Source organism: Eubalaena glacialis, chromosome 7 (assembly GCF_028564815.1).
Source record: "Eubalaena glacialis isolate mEubGla1 chromosome 7, mEubGla1.1.hap2.+ XY, whole genome shotgun sequence".
Classification (NCBI taxonomy): domain Eukaryota; kingdom Metazoa; phylum Chordata; class Mammalia; order Artiodactyla; family Balaenidae; genus Eubalaena; species Eubalaena glacialis.
In genome coordinates, this window is record NC_083722.1 from 69,812,335 (window position 1) to 69,831,915 (window position 19,581).

Here is a 19,581-nt window from a genome sequence, read left to right on the forward strand (position 1 = left end):
CGTCCTCCTTCCTGTCTCCCTCAGCACCAGCATACCCTAGCCTTGGGACCCAGGCCTGCTGAGGCTCTAGGGTTGTGACATCAGCCCACGTCACAGAGGCCTGAGGGTAATAGAGTAGGCATTTCTTGCCTTTTTCTTGTTTTATAACTTAATATTTATTTTCTATTTCAGCATAGTTTATATACAATGTTGTGTCTGTTTGAGTTCTACAACAACTCGATGCAGTTATAAATGTAGCTGTACCTGTAGTATTTCGGATTCTTTTCCCTGTTAGTTTGTTGAAGAATATTGAGTAGCGTTCCCTGTGCTATCAGGTGCTTCGTCGTTGACCATCTCTTTTTGATACATTAGTGTGTTACTGTTAATGCCAACCTCTTACTTCATCTTTCTCCGATCCCCAATTTCCCCCGATGGTAACTCTACGTTTCGTGTCTCCCTTTGTGAGTCTGTGTTTGCTCTGTACATTACGTTCCTTGGTCTCCATTTTTCGACTGCACATGTAAGTGATATCCTGGGATATGTGTCTTTCTCTCTCTAATTTTCCAGAATTAGTGAGATCATCTGCTGCTCCATCCATGCTGCTACAAAGAGCATGAGTTCATTTTGTTGTCTGCATGAGTGACAGTCCAGGGAGTATATGTAGCACAACCTCTTTATCCAATCATATCTCGCTGGACATTTTGGTCATCTGGGTGTCTTGGCTATGGCAAAGTGTACCACAACGACCGTTGAGGTGCAAGGGTTTTATTCCAATGATGGTATTCTCTGGTTATACAAACTGGAGTGGACATGCCGACTCTCGTGGTAGCTCCAGTTTACAGTTTAGTAAGGAACTTGCCTACTGATCTCCATACTGGCTGTTAGCCATTTACATTTCCACCAACAGCATAGTAGCGTTCCGTTTTCTGCCTGCCCTCTTGAGCACTTACACTTTTTAGGCTTTTTGAGGACTGCAGGGAGGGAACACTTCGTTTACGTTTATTTGCATTCTCTAATCATGATAGATCCTGAACATCTTTTGATTTGATGTGCTGTTTTTTAAAAAGTGTGTGAGTACCACTGAGCTCTCGAAACATTTCTGCCTGGGAGTCGGGCCTGCTTTGAATTCATTTCTCATTACCTAGCCCAGGACATTTCTCGAGGGCAGGTGTCCTTTGCAGCCCCGCAGGCCTTGTGAATGTTAAGTGCCTTTCAGCACAGTTTTTCAAGTTGTTGTTTCGGGAAAGCGCCACAAGGCGGCAGCACTTCTTCGTGTCCTCTGTGTTAACTTGGGCAAACAGAGCCTTAGAGGGAGGCTTGGTGTTGGGTTGCAAATTGGATTCGAACGTGGCTGAACACACAGTGCAGGGCTTGTGTATCTTTACCTCTTCCCCCTTACCCTGCACCGCCAGACCCCAGGCAAATCCCAAGCCTTGCTAATGTGCTATTCGGAGGGTGCTGTGGTTCGTAGTTGGGGCGATTCTAAGGAAGGAGGCTGGAGGTGGGAACCCCACTAGCAGGAGCTGTTGAGATCCGATGTGTTTTCACAGCTCTTCCCTCCCAGCGGGTCTACCATCATTTGTGTACACTAGGCTTTGCTTACCCGTAAGAGGGCCGTGTTGGATTGAGAGTTTGTGGTACCATGCAGAGGAGAATGGGCAATAGAGGTGCGAGGGGTCCCTGATCTGGTGGCACGTCCTTCTCCCTGTCTCCCTCAGCACCGGCGTACTCCAGCCTTGGGACCCAGGCTTGCTGAGGCTCTAGGGTTGTGACATCAGCCCACGTCACAGAGGCCTGAGGGTAATAGAGTAAGCATTTCTTGCCTTTTTCTTGTTTTATAATTTAATATATATTTTCTATTTCAGCATAGTTTATATACAATGTTGTGTCTGTTTGAGTTCTACAGCAACTGGATGCAGTTATAAATGTAGCTGTACCTGTAGTATTTCGGATTCTTTTCCCTGTTAGATTATTGAAGAATATTGAGTAGCGTTCCCTGTGCTATCAGGTGCTTCGTCGTTGACCATCTCTTTTTGATACATTAGTGTGTTTCTGTTAATCCCGACCTCCTTCTTCATCCTTCCCCGATCCCCAATTTCCCCCTCTGGGAACTCTACACTTCTTTTTTCCGTTTGTGAACCTGTGTTTCCTTTGTATACTACATCCTTTGTATCCGTTTTTAGACTCCACATATAAGTGATATCCTGGGATATGTGTCTTTCTCTCTCTAATTTTCCAGAATTAGTGAGATCATCTACTGCTCCATCCATGTTGCTGCAAATAGCATGGGTTCATTTTGTTGTCTGGATGAGTGAAAGTCGACGGAGTATAGGTAGCAAAACATCTTTATCCATTGATCTCTCGCTGGACATTTCGGTCGTTTGCATGTGTTTGCTATGGTAAAGAGTTCCCCAATGACCGTTGGGGTGCAAGTGTTTTATTCCAATGATGGTATTCTGTGGTAATACGAACTGGAGTGGCTTTTCCGTATCTTGTGGTAGCTCCAGTTTTTAGTTTAGTAAGGAGCTTGCCTACTGATCTCCATACTGACTGTTATCAATTTACATTCCCAACAACAGCATAGTAGGGTTCCCTTTTTTGCCTGCCCTCTTGAGCACTTACTCTTTTTAGGCTTTTTAAGGACTGCAGCCAGGGAACACCTCGTCTACGTTTCTTTGCATTCTCTAATCATGACAAATCCTGAGCATCTATTCATTTGATGTGCTGTTTTTTAAACTACGTGTGAGTACCACTGAGCTCTTGAAACGTTTCTGCCTGAGGGTCGGGCCTGATTTGAATTCATTTCAGATTACATAGCCAAGGACATTTCTCGAGGGCAGGGGTCATTGGCAGCCCCGCAGGGCTTGTGAGTGTTAAGTGCCCTTGAGCACAGTTTTTAAAGTTGTTGTTACAGGAAAGCGCCACAAGGCGGCAGCACTTCTTCGTGTCCTCTGTGTTAACTTGGGCAAACAGAGCCTTAGAGGGAGGCTTGGTGTTGGGTTGCAAATTGGATTCGAACGTGGCTGAACACACAGTGCAGGGCTTGTGTATCTTTACCTCTTCCCCCTTACCCTGCACCGCCAGACCCCAGGCAAATCCCAAGCCTTGCTAATGTGCTATTCGGAGGGTGCTGTGGTTCATAGTTGGGGCGATTCTAAGGAAGGAGGCTGGAGGTGGGAACCCCACTAGCAGGAGCTGTTGAGATCCGATGTGTTTTCACAGCTCTTCCCTCCCAGCGGGTCTACCATCATTTGTGTACACTAGGCTTTGCTTACCCGTAAGAGGGCCGTGTTGGATTGAGAGATTGTGGTACCATGCAGAGGAGAATGGGCAATAGAGGTGCGAGGTGTCCCTGATCTGGTGGCACGTCATTCTCCCTGTCTCCCTCAGCACCGGCGTACTCCAGCCTTGGGACCCAGGCTTGCTGAGGCTCTAGGGTTGTGACATCAGCCCACGTCACAGAGGCCTGAGGGTAATAGAGTAAGCATTTCTTGCCTTTTTCTTGTTTTATAATTTAATATATATTTTCTATTTCAGCATAGTTTATATACAATGTTGTGTCTGTTTGAGTTCTACAGCAACTGGATGCAGTTATAAATGTAGCTGTAGCTGTAGTATTTCGGATTCTTTTCCCTGTTAGATTATTGAAGAATATTGAGTAGCGTTCCCTGTGCTATCAGGTGCTTCGTCGTTGACCATCTCTTTTTGATACATTAGTGTGTTTCTGTTAATCCCGACCTCCTTCTTCATCCTTCCCCGATCCCCAATTTCCCCCTCTGGGAACTCTACACTTCTTTTTTCCGTTTGTGAACCTGTGTTTCCTTTGTATACTACATCCTTTGTATCCGTTTTTCGACTCCACATATAAGTGATATCCTGGGATATGTGTCTTTCTCTCTCTAATTTTCCAGAATTAGTGAGATCATCTACTGCTCCATCCATGTTGCTGCAAATAGCATGGGTTCATTTTGTTGTCTGGATGAGTGAAAGTCGACGGAGTATAGGTAGCACAACATCTTTATCCATTGATCTCTCGCTGGACATTTCGGTCGTTTGCATGTGTTTGCTATGGTAAAGAGTTCCCCAATGACCGTTGGGGTGCAAGTGTTTTATTCCAATGATGGTATTCTGTGGTAATACGAACTGGAGTGGCTTTTCCGTATCTTGTGGTAGCTCCAGTTTCTAGTTTAGTAAGGAGCTTGCCTACTGATCTCCATACTGACTGTTATCAATTTACATTCCCGACAACAGCATAGTAGGGTTCCCTTTTTTGCCTGCCCTCTTGAGCACTTACTCTTTTTAGGCTTTTTAAGGACTGCAGCCAGGGAACACCTCGTCTACGTTTCTTTGCATTCTCTAATCATGACACATCCTGAGCATCTTTTCATTTGATGTGCTGTTTTTTAAACTACGTGTGAGTACCACTGAGCTCTTGAAACGTTTCTGCCTGAGGGTCGGGCCTGATTTGAATTCATTTCAGATTACCTAGCCAAGGACATTTCTCCAGGGCAGGGGTCATTGGCAGCCCCGCAGGGCTTGTGAGTGTTAAGTGCCCTTGAGCACAGTTTTTAAAGTTGTTATTACAGGAAAGCGCCACAAGGCGGCAGCACTTCTTTGTGTCCTCTGTGTTAACTTGGGCAAACAGAGCCTTAGAGGGAGTCTTGGTGCTGGGTTGCAAATTGGAGTCGAACGTGGCTGAACACACACCGCAGGGCTTGTGTATGTTTATCTCTTCCCCCTTCCCCTGCACCGCCAGACCCCAGGCAAATCCCAAGCCTTGCAAATGTGCTATTCGGAGGGTGCTGTGGTTTGTAGGTGGGGCGATTCTAAGGAAGGAGGCTGGAGGTGGGAACCCCACTAGCAGGAGCTGTTGAGATCCGGTGTCTTTTCACAGCTCTTCGCTCCCAGCGGCTCTACCAACATTTCGTACACTAGGCTTTGCTTACCTGTAATGGGGCCGTCTTGGATCGGGAGGTTGTGGTACCATGCAGAGGAGAATGGGCAATAGAGGTCCAAGGGGCCGCTGATCTGGCGGCACGTCCTCCTTCCTGTCTCCATCAGCACCAGCACACCCCAGCCTTGGGATCCAGGCCTGCTGAGGGTCTAGGATTTGTGACATCAGCCCACCTCACAGAGGCCTGCAGGTAATAGAGTAGGCATTTCTTGCCTTTTTCTTGTTTTATAATTTATTTTCTATTTCAGCATAGTTTATATACAATGTTGTGTTTGTTTGAGTTCTACAACAACTTGATGCAGTTATAAATGTAGCTCTACCTGTAGTATTTCGGATTCTTTTCCCTGTTAGTTTATTGATGAATATTGAGCAGCATTCCCTGTGCTATCAGGTGCGTCGTCGCTGACCATCTCTTTTTGATACATTAGTGTGTTTCTGTTAATCTGACCTCCTTCTTCATCCTTCCCCGATCCCCAATTTCCCCCTCTGGGAACTCTACACTTCTTTTTTCCGTTTGTGAACCTGTGTTTCCTTTGTATCCTACATCCTTTGTATCCGTTTTTAGACTCCACATATAAGTGATATCCTGGGATATGTGTCTTTCTCTCTCTAATTTTCCAGAATTAGTGAGATCATCTACTGCTCCATCCATGTTGCACCGCCAGACCCCAGGCAAATCCCAAGCCTTGCAAATGTGCTATTCGGAGGGTGCTGTGGTTTGTAGGTGGGGCGATTCTAAGGAAGGAGGCTGGAGGTGGGAACCCCACTAGCAGGAGCTGTTGAGATCCGATGTGTTTTCACAGCTCTTCCCTCCCAGCGGGTCTACCATCATTTGTGTACACTAGGCTTTGCTTACCCATAAGAGGGCCGTGTTGGATTGAGAGATTGTGGTACCATGCAGAGGAGAATGGGCAATAGAGGTGCGAGGGGTCCCTGATCTGGTGGCGCGTCCTTCTCCCTGTCTCCCTCAGGACCGGCGTACTCCAGCCTTGGGAACCAGGCTTGCTGAGGCTCTAGGGTTGTGACATCAGCCCACGTCACAGAGGCCTGAGGGTAATAGAGTAAGCATTTCTTGCCTTTTTCTTGTTTTATAATTTAATATATATTTTCTATTTCAGCATAGTTTATATACAATGTTGTGTCTGTTTGAGTTCTACAGCAACTGGATGCAGTTATAAATGTAGCTGTACCTGTAGTATTTCGGATTCTTTTCCCTGTTAGATTATTGAAGAATATTGAGTAGGGTTCCCTGTGCTATCAGGTGCTTCGTCGCTGACCATCTCTTTTTGATACATTAGTGTGTTTCTGTTAATCCCGACCTCCTTCTTCATCCTTCCCCGATCCCCAATTTCCCCCTCTGGGAACTCTACACTTCTTTTTTCCGTTTGTGAACCTGTGTTTTTTCTTTGTATACTACATCCTTTGTATCGGTTTTTAGACTCCACATATAAGTGATATCCTGGGATATGTGTTTTTCTGTCTCTAATTTTCCAGAATTAGTGAGATCATCTACTGCTCCATCCATGTTGCTGCAAATAGCATGGGTTCATTTTGTTGTCTGGATGAGTGAAAGTCGACGGAGTATAGGTAGCACAACATCTTTATCCATTGATCTCTCGCTGGACATTTCGGTCGTTTGCATGTGTTTGCTATGGTAAAGAGTTCCCCAATGACCGTTGGGGTGCAAGTGTTTTATTCCAATGATGGTATTCTGTGGTAATACGAACTGGAGTGGCTTTTCCGTATCTTGTGGTAGCTCCAGATTTTAGTTTAGTAAGGAGCTTGCCTACTGATCTCCATACTGACTGTTATCAATTTACATTCCCAACAACAGCATAGTAGGGTTCCCTTTTTTGCCTGCCCTCTTGAGCACTTACTCTTTTTAGGCTTTTTAAGGACTGCAGCCAGGGAACACCTCGTCTACGTTTCTTTGCATTTTCTAATCATGACAGATCCTGAGCATCTTTTCATTTGATGTGCTGTTTTTTAAACTACGTGTGAGTACCACTGAGCTCTTGAAACGTTTCTGCCTGAGGGTCGGGCCTGATTTGAATTCATTTCAGATTACATAGCCAAGGACATTTCTCGAGGGCAGGGGTCATTGGCAGCCCCGCAGGGCTTGTGAGTGTTAAGTGCCCTTGAGCACAGTTTTTAAAGTTGTTGTTACAGGAAAGCGCCACAAGGCGGCAGCACTTCTTCGTGTCCTCTGTGTTAACTTGGGCAAACAGAGCCTTAGAGGGAGGCTTGGTGTTGGGTTGCAAATTGGAGTCGAACGTGGCTGAACACACACCGCAGGGCTTGTGTGTGTTTATCTCTTCCCCCTTCCCCTGCACCGCCAGACCCCAGGCAAATCCCAAGCCTTGCAAATGTGCTATTCGGAGGGTGCTGTGGTTTGTAGGTGGGGCGATTCTAAGGAAGGAGGCTGGAGGTGGGAACCCCACTAGCAGGAGCTGTTGAGATCCGGTGTCTTTTCACAGCTCTTCGCTCCCAGCAGCTCTACCAACATTTCATACAGTAGGCTTTGCTTACCTGTAATGGGGCCGTCTTGGATCGGGAGGTTGTGGTACCATGCAGAGGAGAATGGGCAATAGAGGTCCAAGGGGCCGCTGATCTGGCGGCACGTCCTCCTTCCTGTCTCCATCAGCACCAGCACACCCCAGCCTTGGGATCCAGGCCTGCTGAGGGTCTAGGATTTGTGACATCAGCCCACCTCACAGAGGCCTGCGGGTAATAGAGTAGGCATTTCTTGCCTTTTTCTTGTTTTATAATTTATTTTCTATTTCAGCATAGTTTATATACAATGTTGTGTTTGTTTGAGTTCTACAACAACTCGATGCAGTTATAAATGTAGCTGTACCTGTAGTATTTCGGATTCTTTTCCCTGTTAGTTTGTTGAAGAATATTGAGTAGCGTTCCCTGTGCTATCAGGTGCTTCGTCGTTGACCATCTCTTTTTGATACATTAGTGTGTTACTGTTAATGCCAACCTCTTACTTCATCTTTCTCCGATCCCCAATTTCCCCCGATGGTAACTGTACATTTTCTGTCTCCGTTTGTGAGTCTGTGTTTGCTCTGTACATTACGTTCCTTGGTCTCCATTTTTCGACTGCACATGTAAGTGATATCCTGGGATATGTGTCTTTCTCTCTCTAATTTTCCAGAATTAGTGAGATCATCTGCTGCTCCATCCATGATGCTACAAATAGCATGAGTTCATTTTGTTGTCTGGATGAGTGACAGTCCAGGGAGTATAGGTAGCAAAACATCTTTATCCATTGATCTCTCGCTGGACATTTCGGTCGTTTGCATGTCTTGGCTATTGTAAAGAGTTCCCCAATGACCGTTGGGGTGCAAGTGTTTTATTCCAATGATGGTATTCTGTGATAATACGAACTGGAGTGGCGTTTTTGTATCTCGTGGTAGCTCCAGTTTTTAGTTTAGTAAGGAACTTGCCTACTGATCTCCATACTGACTGTTATCAATTTATACTCCCACAAACAGCATAGTAGGGTTCCCTTTTTTGCCTGCCCTCTTGAGCACTTACTATTTTTAGGCTTTTTGAGGACTGCAGCCAGGGAACACCTCGTCTACGTTTCTTGGCATTCTCTAATCATGACAGATCCTGAGCATCTTTTCATTTGATGTGCTGTTTTTTAAACTACGTGTGAGTACCACTGAGCTCTTGAAACATTTCTGCCTGAGAGTCGGGCCTGATTTGAATTCATTTCAGATTACCTAGCCAACGACATTTCTGGAAGGCAGGGGTCATTTGCGTCCCCGCAGGTTGCAGGCCTTGTGAGTGTTAAGTGCCCTTGAGCACAGTTTTTAAAGTTGTTGTTACAGGAACGCGCCACAAGGCGGCAGCACTTCTTCGTGTGCTCTGTGTTAACTTGGGCAAACACAGCCTTAGAGGGAGTCTTCGTGTTGGGTTGCAAATTGGATTCGAACCTGGCTGAACACACACCGCAGGGCTTGTGTATCTTTACCTCTTCCCCCTTACCCTGCACCGCCAGACCCCAGGCAAATCCCAAGCCTTGCAAATGTGCTATTCGGAGGGTGCTGTGGTTTGTAGGTGGGGCGATTCTAAGGAAGGAGGCTGGAGGTGGGAACCCCACTAGCAGGAGCTGTGGAGATCCGGTGTGTTTTCACAGCTCTTCCCTCCCAGCGGGTCTAGCATCATTTGGGTACACTAGGCTTTGCTTACCCGTAAGAGGGCCGTGTTGGATTGAGAGATTGTGGTACCATGCAGAGGAGAATGGGCAATAGAGGTGCGAGGTGTCCCTGATCTGGTGGCACGTCATTCTCCCTGTCTCCCTCAGCACCGGCGTACTCCAGCCTTGGGACCCAGGCTTGCTGAGGCTCTAGGGTTGTGACATCAGCCCACGTCACAGAGGCCTGAGGGTAATAGAGTAAGCATTTCTTGCCTTTTTCTTGTTTTATAATTTAATATATATTTTCTATTTCAGCATAGTTTATATACAATGTTGTGTTTGTTTGAGTTCTACAACAACTTGATGCAGTTATAAATGTAGCTGTAGCTGTAGTATTTCGGATTCTTTTCCCTGTTAGTTTATTGATGAATATTGAGCAGCATTCCCTGTGCTATCAGGTGCTTCGTCGCTGACCATCTCTTTTTGATACATTAGTGTGTTTCTGTTAATCCCGACCTCCTTCTTCATCCTTCCCCGATCCCCAATTTCCCCCTCTGGGAACTCTACACTTCTTTTTTCCGTTTGTGAACCTGTGTTTCCTTTGTATACTACATCCTTTGTATCGGATTTTAGACTCCACATATAAGTGATATCCTGGGATATGTGTTTTTCTGTCTCTAATTTTCCAGAATTAGTGAGATCATCTACTGCTCCATCCATGTTGCTGCAAATAGCATGGGTTCATTTTGTTGTCTGGATGAGTGAAAGTCGACGGAGTATAGGTAGCACAACATCTTTATCCATTGATCTCTCGCTGGACATTTCGGTCGTTTGCATGTGTTTGCTATGGTAAAGAGTTCCCCAATGACCGTTGGGGTGCAAGTGTTTTATTCCAATGATGGTATTCTGTGGTAATACGAACTGGAGTGGCTTTTCCGTATCTTGTGGTAGCTCCAGTTTTTAATTTAGTAAGGAGCTTGCCTACTGATCTCCATACTGACTGTTATCAATTTACATTCCCAACAACAGCATAGTAGGGTTCCCTTTTTTGCCTGCCCTCTTGAGCACTTACTCTTTTTAGGCTTTTTAAGGACTGCAGCCAGGGAACACCTCGTCTACGTTTCTTTGCATTTTCTAATCATGACAGATCCTGAGCATCTTTTCATTTGATGTGCTGTTTTTTAAACTACGTGTGAGTACCACTGAGCTCTTGAAACGTTTCTGCCTGAGGGTCGGGCCTGATTTGAATTCATTTCAGATTACCTAGCCAAGGACATTTCTCGAGGGCAGGGGTCATTGGCAGCCCCGCAGGGCTTGTGAGTGTTAAGTGCCCTTGAGCACAGTTTTTAAAGTTGTTGTTACAGGAAAGCGCCACAAGGCGGCAGCACTTCTTCGTGTCCTCTGTGTTAACTTGGGCAAACAGAGCCTTAGAGGGAGGCTTGGTGTTGGGTTGCAAATTGGATTCGAACGTGGCTGAACACACAGTGCAGGGCTTGTGTATCTTTACCTCTTCCCCCTTACCCTGCACCGCCAGACCCCAGGCAAATCCCAAGCCTTGCTAATGTGCTATTCGGAGGGTGCTGTGGTTCGTAGTTGGGGCGATTCTAAGGAAGGAGGCTGGAGGTGGGAACCCCACTAGCAGGAGCTGTTGAGATCCGATGTGTTTTCACAGCTCTTCCCTCCCAGCGGGTCTACCATCATTTGTGTACACTAGGCTTTGCTTACCCGTAAGAGGGCCGTGTTGGATTGAGAGATTGTGGTACCATGCAGAGGAGAATGGGCAATAGAGGTGCGAGGTGTCCCTGATCTGGTGGCACGTCATTCTCCCTGTCTCCCTCAGCACCGGCGTACTCCAGCCTTGGGACCCAGGCTTGCTGAGGCTCTAGGGTTGTGACATCAGCCCACGTCACAGAGGCCTGAGGGTAATAGAGTAAGCATTTCTTGCCTTTTTCTTGTTTTATAATTTAATATATATTTTCTATTTCAGCATAGTTTATATACAATGTTGTGTCTGTTTGAGTTCTACAGCAACTGGATGCAGTTATAAATGTAGCTGTACCTGTAGTATTTCGGATTCTTTTCCCTGTTAGATTATTGAAGAATATTGAGTAGCGTTCCCTGTGCTATCAGGTGCTTCGTCGTTGACCATCTCTTTTTGATACATTAGTGTGTTTCTGTTAATCCCGACCTCCTTCTTCATCCTTCCCCGATCCCCAATTTCCCCCTCTGGGAACTCTACACTTCTTTTTTCCGTTTGTGAACCTGTGTTTCCTTTGTATACTACATCCTTTGTATCCGTTTTTCGACTCCACATATAAGTGATATCCTGGGATATGTGTCTTTCTCTCTCTAATTTTCCAGAATTAGTGAGATCATCTACTGCTCCATCCATGTTGCTGCAAATAGCATGGGTTCATTTTGTTGTCTGGATGAGTGAAAGTCGACGGAGTATAGGTAGCACAACATCTTTATCCATTGATCTCTCGCTGGACATTTCGGTCGTTTGCATGTGTTTGCTATGGTAAAGAGTTCCCCAATGACCGTTGGGGTGCAAGTGTTTTATTCCAATGATGGTATTCTGTGGTAATACGAACTGGAGTGGCTTTTCCGTATCTTGTGGTAGCTCCAGTTTCTAGTTTAGTAAGGAGCTTGCCTACTGATCTCCATACTGACTGTTATCAATTTACATTCCCGACAACAGCATAGTAGGGTTCCCTTTTTTGCCTGCCCTCTTGAGCACTTACTCTTTTTAGGCTTTTTAAGGACTGCAGCCAGGGAACACCTCGTCTACGTTTCTTTGCATTCTCTAATCATGACACATCCTGAGCATCTTTTCATTTGATGTGCTGTTTTTTAAACTACGTGTGAGTACCACTGAGCTCTTGAAACGTTTCTGCCTGAGGGTCGGGCCTGATTTGAATTCATTTCAGATTACCTAGCCAAGGACATTTCTCCAGGGCAGGGGTCATTGGCAGCCCCGCAGGGCTTGTGAGTGTTAAGTGCCCTTGAGCACAGTTTTTAAAGTTGTTATTACAGGAAAGCGCCACAAGGCGGCAGCACTTCTTTGTGTCCTCTGTGTTAACTTGGGCAAACAGAGCCTTAGAGGGAGTCTTGGTGCTGGGTTGCAAATTGGAGTCGAACGTGGCTGAACACACACCGCAGGGCTTGTGTATGTTTATCTCTTCCCCCTTCCCCTGCACCGCCAGACCCCAGGCAAATCCCAAGCCTTGCAAATGTGCTATTCGGAGGGTGCTGTGGTTTGTAGGTGGGGCGATTCTAAGGAAGGAGGCTGGAGGTGGGAACCCCACTAGCAGGAGCTGTTGAGATCCGGTGTCTTTTCACAGCTCTTCGCTCCCAGCGGCTCTACCAACATTTCGTACACTAGGCTTTGCTTACCTGTAATGGGGCCGTCTTGGATCGGGAGGTTGTGGTACCATGCAGAGGAGAATGGGCAATAGAGGTCCAAGGGGCCGCTGATCTGGCGGCACGTCCTCCTTCCTGTCTCCATCAGCACCAGCACACCCCAGCCTTGGGATCCAGGCCTGCTGAGGGTCTAGGATTTGTGACATCAGCCCACCTCACAGAGGCCTGCAGGTAATAGAGTAGGCATTTCTTGCCTTTTTCTTGTTTTATAATTTATTTTCTATTTCAGCATAGTTTATATACAATGTTGTGTTTGTTTGAGTTCTACAACAACTTGATGCAGTTATAAATGTAGCTCTACCTGTAGTATTTCGGATTCTTTTCCCTGTTAGTTTATTGATGAATATTGAGCAGCATTCCCTGTGCTATCAGGTGCGTCGTCGCTGACCATCTCTTTTTGATACATTAGTGTGTTTCTGTTAATCTGACCTCCTTCTTCATCCTTCCCCGATCCCCAATTTCCCCCTCTGGGAACTCTACACTTCTTTTTTCCGTTTGTGAACCTGTGTTTCCTTTGTATACTACATCCTTTGTATCCGTTTTTAGACTCCACATATAAGTGATATCCTGGGATATGTGTCTTTCTCTCTCTAATTTTCCAGAATTAGTGAGATCATCTACTGCTCCATCCATGTTGCACCGCCAGACCCCAGGCAAATCCCAAGCCTTGCAAATGTGCTATTCGGAGGGTGCTGTGGTTTGTAGGTGGGGCGATTCTAAGGAAGGAGGCTGGAGGTGGGAACCCCACTAGCAGGAGCTGTTGAGATCCGATGTGTTTTCACAGCTCTTCCCTCCCAGCGGGTCTACCATCATTTGTGTACACTAGGCTTTGCTTACCCATAAGAGGGCCGTGTTGGATTGAGAGATTGTGGTACCATGCAGAGGAGAATGGGCAATAGAGGTGCGAGGGGTCCCTGATCTGGTGGCGCGTCCTTCTCCCTGTCTCCCTCAGGACCGGCGTACTCCAGCCTTGGGAACCAGGCTTGCTGAGGCTCTAGGGTTGTGACATCAGCCCACGTCACAGAGGCCTGAGGGTAATAGAGTAAGCATTTCTTGCCTTTTTCTTGTTTTATAATTTAATATATATTTTCTATTTCAGCATAGTTTATATACAATGTTGTGTCTGTTTGAGTTCTACAGCAACTGGATGCAGTTATAAATGTAGCTGTACCTGTAGTATTTCGGATTCTTTTCCCTGTTAGATTATTGAAGAATATTGAGTAGGGTTCCCTGTGCTATCAGGTGCTTCGTCGCTGACCATCTCTTTTTGATACATTAGTGTGTTTCTGTTAATCCCGACCTCCTTCTTCATCCTTCCCCGATCCCCAATTTCCCCCTCTGGGAACTCTACACTTCTTTTTTCCGTTTGTGAACCTGTGTTTTTTCTTTGTATACTACATCCTTTGTATCGGTTTTTAGACTCCACATATAAGTGATATCCTGGGATATGTGTTTTTCTGTCTCTAATTTTCCAGAATTAGTGAGATCATCTACTGCTCCATCCATGTTGCTGCAAATAGCATGGGTTCATTTTGTTGTCTGGATGAGTGAAAGTCGACGGAGTATAGGTAGCACAACATCTTTATCCATTGATCTCTCGCTGGACATTTCGGTCGTTTGCATGTGTTTGCTATGGTAAAGAGTTCCCCAATGACCGTTGGGGTGCAAGTGTTTTATTCCAATGATGGTATTCTGTGGTAATACGAACTGGAGTGGCTTTTCCGTATCTTGTGGTAGCTCCAGATTTTAGTTTAGTAAGGAGCTTGCCTACTGATCTCCATACTGACTGTTATCAATTTACATTCCCAACAACAGCATAGTAGGGTTCCCTTTTTTGCCTGCCCTCTTGAGCACTTACTCTTTTTAGGCTTTTTAAGGACTGCAGCCAGGGAACACCTCGTCTACGTTTCTTTGCATTTTCTAATCATGACAGATCCTGAGCATCTTTTCATTTGATGTGCTGTTTTTTAAACTACGTGTGAGTACCACTGAGCTCTTGAAACGTTTCTGCCTGAGGGTCGGGCCTGATTTGAATTCATTTCAGATTACATAGCCAAGGACATTTCTCGAGGGCAGGGGTCATTGGCAGCCCCGCAGGGCTTGTGAGTGTTAAGTGCCCTTGAGCACAGTTTTTAAAGTTGTTGTTACAGGAAAGCGCCACAAGGCGGCAGCACTTCTTCGTGTCCTCTGTGTTAACTTGGGCAAACAGAGCCTTAGAGGGAGGCTTGGTGTTGGGTTGCAAATTGGAGTCGAACGTGGCTGAACACACACCGCAGGGCTTGTGTGTGTTTATCTCTTCCCCCTTCCCCTGCACCGCCAGACCCCAGGCAAATCCCAAGCCTTGCAAATGTGCTATTCGGAGGGTGCTGTGGTTTGTAGGTGGGGCGATTCTAAGGAAGGAGGCTGGAGGTGGGAACCCCACTAGCAGGAGCTGTTGAGATCCGGTGTCTTTTCACAGCTCTTCGCTCCCAGCAGCTCTACCAACATTTCATACAGTAGGCTTTGCTTACCTGTAATGGGGCCGTCTTGGATCGGGAGGTTGTGGTACCATGCAGAGGAGAATGGGCAATAGAGGTCCAAGGGGCCGCTGATCTGGCGGCACGTCCTCCTTCCTGTCTCCATCAGCACCAGCACACCCCAGCCTTGGGATCCAGGCCTGCTGAGGGTCTAGGATTTGTGACATCAGCCCACCTCACAGAGGCCTGCGGGTAATAGAGTAGGCATTTCTTGCCTTTTTCTTGTTTTATAATTTATTTTCTATTTCAGCATAGTTTATATACAATGTTGTGTTTGTTTGAGTTCTACAACAACTCGATGCAGTTATAAATGTAGCTGTACCTGTAGTATTTCGGATTCTTTTCCCTGTTAGTTTGTTGAAGAATATTGAGTAGCGTTCCCTGTGCTATCAGGTGCTTCGTCGTTGACCATCTCTTTTTGATACATTAGTGTGTTACTGTTAATGCCAACCTCTTACTTCATCTTTCTCCGATCCCCAATTTCCCCCGATGGTAACTGTACATTTTCTGTCTCCGTTTGTGAGTCTGTGTTTGCTCTGTACATTACGTTCCTTGGTCTCCATTTTTCGACTGCACATGTAAGTGATATCCTGGGATATGTGTCTTTCTCTCTCTAATTTTCCAGAATTAGTGAGATCATCTGCTGCTCCATCCATGATGCTACAAATAGCATGAGTTCATTTTGTTGTCTGGATGAGTGACAGTCCAGGGAGTATAGGTAGCAAAACATCTTTATCCATTGATCTCTCGCTGGACATTTCGGTCGTTTGCATGTCTTGGCTATTGTAAAGAGTTCCCCAATGACCGTTGGGGTGCAAGTGTTTTATTCCAATGATGGTATTCTGTGATAATACGAACTGGAGTGGCGTTTTTGTATCTCGTGGTAGCTCCAGTTTTTAGTTTAGTAAGGAACTTGCCTACTGATCTCCATACTGACTGTTATCAATTTATACTCCCACAAACAGCATAGTAGGGTTCCCTTTTTTGCCTGCCCTCTTGAGCACTTACTATTTTTAGGCTTTTTGAGGACTGCAGCCAGGGAACACCTCGTCTACGTTTCTTGGCATTCTCTAATCATGACAGATCCTGAGCATCTTTTCATTTGATGTGCTGTTTTTTAAACTACGTGTGAGTACCACTGAGCTCTTGAAACATTTCTGCCTGAGAGTCGGGCCTGATTTGAATTCATTTCAGATTACCTAGCCAACGACATTTCTGGAAGGCAGGGGTCATTTGCGTCCCCGCAGGTTGCAGGCCTTGTGAGTGTTAAGTGCCCTTGAGCACAGTTTTTAAAGTTGTTGTTACAGGAACGCGCCACAAGGCGGCAGCACTTCTTCGTGTGCTCTGTGTTAACTTGGGCAAACACAGCCTTAGAGGGAGTCTTCGTGTTGGGTTGCAAATTGGATTCGAACCTGGCTGAACACACACCGCAGGGCTTGTGTATCTTTACCTCTTCCCCCTTACCCTGCACCGCCAGACCCCAGGCAAATCCCAAGCCTTGCAAATGTGCTATTCGGAGGGTGCTGTGGTTTGTAGGTGGGGCGATTCTAAGGAAGGAGGCTGGAGGTGGGAACCCCACTAGCAGGAGCTGTGGAGATCCGGTGTGTTTTCACAGCTCTTCCCTCCCAGCGGGTCTAGCATCATTTGGGTACACTAGGCTTTGCTTACCTGTAAGAGGGCCGTCTTGGATCGGGTGGTTGTGGTACCATGCAGAGGAGAATGGACAATAGAGGTCCAAGGGGCCGCTGAGCTGGTGGCACGTCCTCCTTCCTGTCTCCCTCAGCACCAGCATACCCTAGCCTTGGGACCCAGGCCTGCTGAGGCTCTAGGGTTGTGACATCAGCCCACGTCACAGAGGCCTGAGGGTAATAGAGTAGGCATTTCTTGCCTTTTTCTTGTTTTATAACTTAATATTTATTTTCTATTTCAGCATAGTTTATATACAATGTTGTGTCTGTTTGAGTTCTACAACAACTCGATGCAGTTATAAATGTAGCTGTACCTGTAGTATTTCGGATTCTTTTCCCTGTTAGTTTGTTGAAGAATATTGAGTAGCGTTCCCTGTGCTATCAGGTGCTTCGTCGTTGACCATCTCTTTTTGATACATTAGTGTGTTACTGTTAATGCCAACCTCTTACTTCATCTTTCTCCGATCCCCAATTTCCCCCGATGGTAACTCTACGTTTCGTGTCTCCCTTTGTGAGTCTGTGTTTGCTCTGTACATTACGTTCCTTGGTCTCCATTTTTCGACTGCACATGTAAGTGATATCCTGGGATATGTGTCTTTCTCTCTCTAATTTTCCAGAATTAGTGAGATCATCTGCTGCTCCATCCATGCTGCTACAAAGAGCATGAGTTCATTTTGTTGTCTGCATGAGTGACAGTCCAGGGAGTATATGTAGCACAACCTCTTTATCCAATCATATCTCGCTGGACATTTTGGTCATCTGGGTGTCTTGGCTATGGCAAAGTGTACCACAACGACCGTTGAGGTGCAAGGGTTTTATTCCAATGATGGTATTCTCTGGTTATACAAACTGGAGTGGACATGCCGACTCTCGTGGTAGCTCCAGTTTACAGTTTAGTAAGGAACTTGCCTACTGATCTCCATACTGGCTGTTAGCCATTTACATTTCCACCAACAGCATAGTAGCGTTCCGTTTTCTGCCTGCCCTCTTGAGCACTTACACTTTTTAGGCTTTTTGAGGACTGCAGGGAGGGAACACTTCGTTTACGTTTATTTGCATTCTCTAATCATGATAGATCCTGAACATCTTTTGATTTGATGTGCTGTTTTTTAAAAAGTGTGTGAGTACCACTGAGCTCTCGAAACATTTCTGCCTGGGAGTCGGGCCTGCTTTGAATTCATTTCTCATTACCTAGCCCAGGACATTTCTCGAGGGCAGGTGTCCTTTGCAGCCCCGCAGGCCTTGTGAATGTTAAGTGCCTTTCAGCACAGTTTTTCAAGTTGTTGTTTCGGGAAAGCGCCACAAGGCGGCAGCACTTCTTCGTGTCCTCTGTGTTAACTTGGGCAAACAGAGCCTTAGAGGGAGGCTTGGTGTTGGGTTGCAAATTGGATTCGAACGTGGCTGAACACACAGTGCAGGGCTTGTGTATCTTTACCTCTTCCCCCTTACCCTGCACCGCCAGACCCCAGGCAAATCCCAAGCCTTGCTAATGTGCTATTCGGAGGGTGCTGTGGTTCGTAGTTGGGGCGATTCTAAGGAAGGAGGCTGGAGGTGGGAACCCCACTAGCAGGAGCTGTTGAGATCCGATGTGTTTTCACAGCTCTTCCCTCCCAGCGGGTCTACCATCATTTGTGTACACTAGGCTTTGCTTACCCGTAAGAGGGCCGTGTTGGATTGAGAGTTTGTGGTACCATGCAGAGGAGAATGGGCAATAGAGGTGCGAGGGGTCCCTGATCTGGTGGCACGTCCTTCTCCCTGTCTCCCTCAGCACCGGCGTACTCCAGCCTTGGGACCCAGGCTTGCTGAGGCTCTAGGGTTGTGACATCAGCCCACGTCACAGAGGCCTGAGGGTAATAGAGTAAGCATTTCTTGCCTTTTTCTTGTTTTATAATTTAATATATATTTTCTATTTCAGCATAGTTTATATACAATGTTGTGTCTGTTTGAGTTCTACAGCAACTGGATGCAGTTATAAATGTAGCTGTACCTGTAGTATTTCGGATTCTTTTCCCTGTTAGATTATTGGAGAATATTGAGTAGCGTTCCCTGTGCTATCAGGTGCTTCGTCGTTGACCATCTCTTTTTGATACATTAGTGTGTTTCTGTTAATCCCGACCTCCTTCTTCATCCTTCCCCGATCCCCAATTTCCCCCTCTGGGAACTCTACACTTCTTTTTTCCGTTTGTGAACCTGTGTTTCCTTTGTATACTACATCCTTTGTATCCGTTTTTAGACTCCACATATAAGTGATATCCTGGGATATGTGTCTTTCTCTCTCTAATTTTCCAGAATTAGTGAGATCATCTACTGCTCCATCCATGTTGCTGCAAATAGCATGGGTTCATTTTGTTGTCTGGATGAGTGAAAGTCGACGGAGTATAGGTAGCAAAACATCTTTATCCATTGATCTCTCGCTGGACATTTCGGTCGTTTGCATGTGTTTGCTATGGTAAAGAGTTCCCCAATGACCGTTGGGGTGCAAGTGTTTTATTCCAATGATGGTATTCTGTGGTAATACGAACTGGAGTGGCTTTTCCGTATCTTGTGGTAGCTCCAGTTTTTAGTTTAGTAAGGAGCTTGCCTACTGATCTCCATACTGACTGTTATCAATTTACATTCCCAACAACAGCATAGTAGGGTTCCCTTTTTTGCCTGCCCTCTTGAGCACTTACTCTTTTTAGGCTTTTTAAGGACTGCAGCCAGGGAACACCTCGTCTACGTTTCTTTGCATTCTCTAATCATGACAAATCCTGAGCATCTATTCATTTGATGTGCTGTTTTTTAAACTACGTGTGAGTACCACTGAGCTCTTGAAACGTTTCTGCCTGAGGGTCGGGCCTGATTTGAATTCATTTCAGATTACATAGCCAA